We start from the raw sequence: 6,271 nt of genomic DNA, 5'->3' as shown, positions 1-6,271 counted from the left end.
AACCAACAGAACTTTAGTAACAAGAGAATTATGTTAACTATAATGGAATGATTTTTTTTGTATCTCAACAGTAAGTAGTTTTTTTGAAATAGAAAAGTCTTGGGTTTACTGTATTCTACTATTTCTTTTTTTCAGTGATTTAATTTTGTCAGTGTTTATAAACAGTCTGACTCTAAAAAAAAAAATCTGATCTTAATACTTTAGGTCACATTCACTGAGTAAATCTATAACCTACCACATATTTTTCATCTAGTAATTTCAAGAAGTCCAAAGTACTAATGGAAAAGATCCATGTGCTAGAGATTGTATTTTGAAATTGAAAAGAGAACTGAAAAATAGTAATTTTAAATGTTATTTTCCAATAGTGAAACTGAAAGCACAAATGTGGTTAGTGTGGTTAGGAACATGTATTAAATTATAACATTAAAGTTCTACTTGTCCAGCAGAAAACACCTTAACACCTTTTTGATGGGAAGTCAACATTACCTTAGAATTTAATTTTTCAAGAGAACAAATTCCTCCAAAAAATGAAAGAACCTAAAGACTCAGAAATGTATGAAAGTACTTTCTCCTAACAAGAAAGTGTTAGCAACACCCATATGACAAGGACAGAATTTCAGCATTAAGCCAATTAGAAATGTAATGGCAAATTATTCTAATATTATTGAGACGTGAGTTTAGAGAATAGGAAGCAGCATCCATTTTGTCCATGTCATAAATTTTCATGTAAGAGGAAGATTATGACTTTCTTTACGTTTCTAATTTCACATATCAGTGAAGCACTTACATGAATAGCCCAAAGCAATAGGAAAAGTCTCCTTCTTAGCAAAAATCATACATTTAATTTGTGCATGCGACTTTTACACGTAGAGTAGCCTCTAGGTACCAGTAGATGGGTGGCATTTATCCCCACTGACATCTCAATGCCATTTGAAGATCATACTAGCATCCATTTAAGCTACATAATGAACTGATAAGAGATGTATTTACTCATCAGCCAGCATTACTAAAGCAACAGTGGAGTGTCCACTGAAGGACAAACTAAAAAGAATACAATAGCTTTTGTAGATCAATTATGAAGATAATTATTTATTATTACTGTATTTTATTTTAAAAAGGGGAAATATACTGGAGCATTCCTCCTTTCACTCTGAGTTATTTCAACCCAGGTTAGAGCTGGATGAATTAAGTAAAACTATAGACATATTACTGCTGGGTTTTTTGTTTGGTGTGGTTTTCTTTATGAAGGCCCTAACAAACATCCAGGTCCCTCATACAAGATTTTCTTGGAGTGTTTACTAAACACATGACAGAAAATGGAAGAGAGGACATATGAGATTTTGTCACCTGAGCCCTGTGCCTTGTCAGCTATGACATTGTCCTTCTTGCTGAGCAAAAGGAGCACTACTTAACCAGATAAAATGAGCATGTAGTAAAGCTGAAGTACCATAGCTGTTTTCATCGGAAAGAACAACAACAACAACAAAAACAAACAAAACAAAACAAAAAAAACAACAACAAAAAAACACAAACCCAAGAAAAGTCTGCTGTACTTTGGTGGTGGAGAAGAATTAACTGCAGACTGATTTCTTTTCGGTCTGCTTTCAGTGCCCAGCCTTGCTGCTTCTGGTGCTTTCAGGGCCTGCTAAAGACATTCTTTCATTTTAAGTCTTCAGCTGTTCCCTGCTCTTTCTCCTAACTGATTCACTGATGCTTGCTGTCTCCTGAGACTATGGACAGCCTGAATGAAAACCAGACAGCTTTGATAAAGAAACATATATTCAGGACAAAAACTTCACAGGGAAAACCACTCAGAAAACAATCCCTAGCTCTTTCCAGGCTGTCACTCAAATTCTGCAGAGACATTAACACTGAATTATTTCAGACCATCTTTACAGAGTCTCCGTTTGGCCAGTACAGTTTCACTTCTATGATTGGAAGGAAGAAAACCAGTAAGGTAGCTGTCCCCTGCGAGTGCAGCTTAAGACCAGTCACCTGCTTTACTTCAGGACCAGGGATTTGCATTAAAGTATTACCTTGTGATATGAGCTTCTGCAGGAAACTTTCCTGTTACCACTGAGGTAACATCATGTTTGTAACACCAACACAATAGTCTTTGAATATTCCACATAGCTGTAGTGTCTTCAACTGTCACCATGGAAGTTTTGTTCAAAAAATTATTCCCAATATATGAGAATCCTGTCTCTAATCTTTGCTTAGAAACAGTGACAGAGAGATTATACGACCAAGACGTTCTAACCAAGGCTGCAGCTTTAAGGAGCTCCTTGGTGACAGATGGTAGAGGAATATAGAACCATCACACTCGCTACATCCCCGATCTGATCTGAAATTTAAATAACCTGACTCATTAAAGGATAATGCATATGGATTTATATATGTAAAAAATCCAGAACAGTCTAAATCAACAATCATAATTTCAATGCTTAATGTTATTTTGTGACAGGTCACAAAAGAGCATCAGCTTTGGCAGAGGGTAGAATTTCTCAGATAATAATGACAGCAACAGGAGGCTGTCACAAGCAATGTATTCTAGAACACTAAGACTCTATGGCTGCAACCAGAAGCCATGCCCCCTAAATCATGTATGAAGGGTCCAGAAGAGTGATATTTTCAAAAACTGCAAGAGGACATACCTGCAATTTTTTGTTCTCTTCTAGTGCATTCAGGTAATACGGTATCCATACATTGCAACAGCAACAGATGTATGTAATACCTGTCACTTTAAATCTCCCTAGTGCCACACTAAGTTTAATTCCCACATTTCTTTCCTCTTCTTCCCTCCTACACAGCATTCGTAAATCATGTTAATTTAATAAGGGCTCAAGAGTGTTGTTATTTACATGCACTTTACTGTACCATAGGAGTTAGTAGCATTTGCAATATATTGCACCTGTATAACTGATAAAATTTAGAGAATAAGACACACAGCTCAAGTCAATGTGAAATAATTTAATGCCAAGCACTAACTGTTAAGAATAGCAATCTCAGTTTAAGGGAATCATGACCTGAGTGCCAGGTGCTGGTTTTATTTCACTTGTAAGAGTACAGCAGGTTGGTTGTGATGAAACTGGCTGGTGCTATTCTCCACAGATGAATGGACCATGCTAAGAGGAAGGGTCAGGGTATTCTTGCATTGCAGAAATCTCCAATGCAGACAATTAAGCTGACAAGTAAAATTGCACCGGGTTCAATTGGAGGTAGCATGGCCCTTTTCAAGGCCAAGAACATGGAGAGGTGAAAGGAGAAGGAAAGCAGTCCCATGCTCTTGTCATCTTACTGTGATAAAGGTATCTGAAACAGACAGGGTGGAGACATTTTCTCAAAGACATTTTCTCAAAACTGCTTAATTAAGTTCTAAGCAGATTAGAATAATAAGAAGAAACAATCAGTATTAAAAAAAAAAAAAAATCACCCTTCTCAACAGAAAAGGAGTTATCAGATATATCAAAACCAGGTAAAGATAAAGGGGGGATTTTTGAGATCTTACTTTTTTTTTCTTTTTATTTTAAATCAGCTACTTGACTGATTGTCACACTCTTCCACGGATACTGTAGCTGTTTTTAATTTCCAGTTTCTACAGCTGCCTCTAGGTGATGTTCCCTCTTCTGCTAAACACCCTGCTTTTTAATTTCTTCCTCAGATTGTGGGTTTGTGTTTGGTGGTGGGTTGGTTTTCTGTTTTTGTTTTTTTTTTTTTTTTTTATTAACTCTGATTTAAGAGCCTAATCTGAGTGTTCAGTTCTTTACCACTTTTAGTCTGAGGCAGACTATTACAGTATCAGAGGAAAGTGGCTACTGGAGAAAAGTCATTGATGTTGTAGGGTGACAGGTGAAGAAAAGAATAAAGAAGGAAAGAGCTTAGAAAGCATACTAGGAGTTCAATGTAAATATGTAGGGAATAAGTGGAGTAGCAGCGTATCAGCACTGAATGTCTTAAAATAATGACCATTTCAATTTTGTTTGGATTCTGAGTCAGCTGAAAGATAATCACACATCTAAGAGAATTAGAGTGGAGAAATCTGTGGTGGGAAGAAAAAGATTTATTTTACCTATCATACACAGCCGTTAATATGGAGCAAAAATGCAACAACTGCTTTTAGTGGGCAATGAGTCAGGCTCGCGGGCCATGGTGTGCTCCAGCAAACTGCCAGGATGCATTTCAACACTATAGATGTCTGCTGGGACCGCTGAAGAAGCAACCTGCAAGCACAGCAGAAAAGCTTCATTCTGCTTACACAGTTAAATACTGTTTGCCTTTAATAAAAAAGAAAGCCTAAGTCCAAAGTATACTTCGATACAAGTTACTGGATTTAGCTCTGCTTTTACTCACTTCTACTGGGCTCACTTTAGGAGGTCACTGGGTGCTGTGTGGGCTCCTTTCTAATCCTCCCCTGAGTAGCAGCCAGGAAAAGCAAATCAGGGGAGTGGTATTTGTGACAGATGGTGGAGAGATAAAGGCATAAATTGCAAATGCCAGGTAAGCCAGGTAAGCCTTGGGTAGCCCAGCTCCTCCTGTAGCCCAGTGCGGCCTCCTGCACCCACCTCATGGACCAGAGGAGAAATCACAGGATGGCAGAGGGGTCTGTCAGTGAATGAGCCTGCTCCTCAGAACTGTACCAAACAGGATGAGACTGCTGCTAAACCAAATTGTAAGCATCCCCTGCATATAATTATAGCACTTTATCCTGAAACAGGAGAAAAAAAAAAAAAAATTCCTGAATGCTCTGCTTTGGAAAATACTAGATATTAGTACTCTTTTATGCAGAGCAGCATCTCTAGTAATTACAAGCACAAAAAACATATTTCAATTGTTCTTCCAAAATGCATATGTCCTTTTGAGGTTTATTGGTAATGGTCATTTTCAGTGTAAGTCAGCTATGGTAAGGCCTCTGAGCACCTAGCTTTCAGCCTGCTGTGCACATATGCTTCTGAGGAAAAAAACATTTCCTAATTTGAAATGCTTTTAAAGTGATGCACGGCAAACATATGGCTATTTTGCATTCAGACACACCCATTTTTCTTCTTCCAAGTATTTAATCAGAGTTATCCCACTAAGCTTCTAAACAAGGAGGCTAAAAAAAAAGTAAAAGAATTACCATATCCTTATGCTCTTTTGTAATTCCCCTTCCTCCTTCAGCATCTAAGTTCCAGAACTGAAAGGAATGTAACTCCATAAAATGACCAGCACCTTTGCTCCATGTGTTAACAGGCTACTATTTTATGGCAGTATATATAAATAAGACTATGGCAACAATGGATTTTTACCTTTATTAATAGTATACATAAAAAAAAGGACAAATCTTCAAAAACTTATTTCCAGGAAAATGTTGAATACTCCTGACTATCATCAATATGAAATTCTTTCTCTCTTTCACAGTTTCTGCCAGGAGGAAGAACTGTCACCAGCAGTAATATCATGAATCTTTATGATTTCCACAAGTTCTGACTTTGCCAAATAAAAACCTGTTTATAGTTCTGAACCACACATAATGATGAGAAGCAAGGAAGATGTGTTGCAAATCTGGCTGTTCCTGTTCAAAGCCCTATTAAATTGGACAGGTGCCTTCAGTATCTTAAATATTATAAGGTGCATGTTGGTGGGACTATGTGCAAATACAAAGATGGATAAAGGGGTGACCTCTTGGGATTTCCTTTAGGAAGAGTGTGTGTGGTTTTTTGTTTTCCAAGTATTTTCTGCTGGCTGAGAACAGGCCATGTTTCTCTTTGTGCAGGTTAAGCTGTTTGAAAATGCAAGGTAACACAAGCAGTGGATTCTGCCTCCAGCCAAAATGCAAGACATAAGACAGCTCATTTGCTTTAAATGTATCTGTGCCAAATAAACTTGAAGGAAATAGCTTCAGTTATTTTCAGTCATGCAGATCCAGACTTACTGCTCAAGAAGGGTACAGTAATGTACTACTTTTCTGGAACTAAAATACAATGAATCTTTATGTATGCTTTATTATTTTATACATAAATTTTAGGCTTGGATGCTCTTATATGAGCATTCAACTGAATCCAAAACCATTTAACCAAGTCTCTCGATAGGCAAACATTAAACTAAAAGTAGAACATGGACAGATGAGAGAAAAAAAAAAAAAAAAAGACCAGAAAACCCCCCACCAAAACCCCTCAAAAAACCCCACAACCTAAAATCTATGAACAACAAAACATTTCTATTGATTTCTCCATTCTCACCCAGGCCTACGGAACCCAACATTATCACAGGGTTATTGAATTGCAGCCACTGG

Source organism: Neopsephotus bourkii, unplaced genomic scaffold (assembly GCF_033783945.1).
Source record: "Neopsephotus bourkii isolate Nb327-2 ecotype Australia unplaced genomic scaffold, CSIRO-AGI_Nbou_v1 NB_1628, whole genome shotgun sequence".
Taxonomy (NCBI): Eukaryota; Metazoa; Chordata; class Aves; order Psittaciformes; family Psittacidae; genus Neopsephotus; species Neopsephotus bourkii.
Note: the sequence above shows the minus strand (reverse complement) of the source record.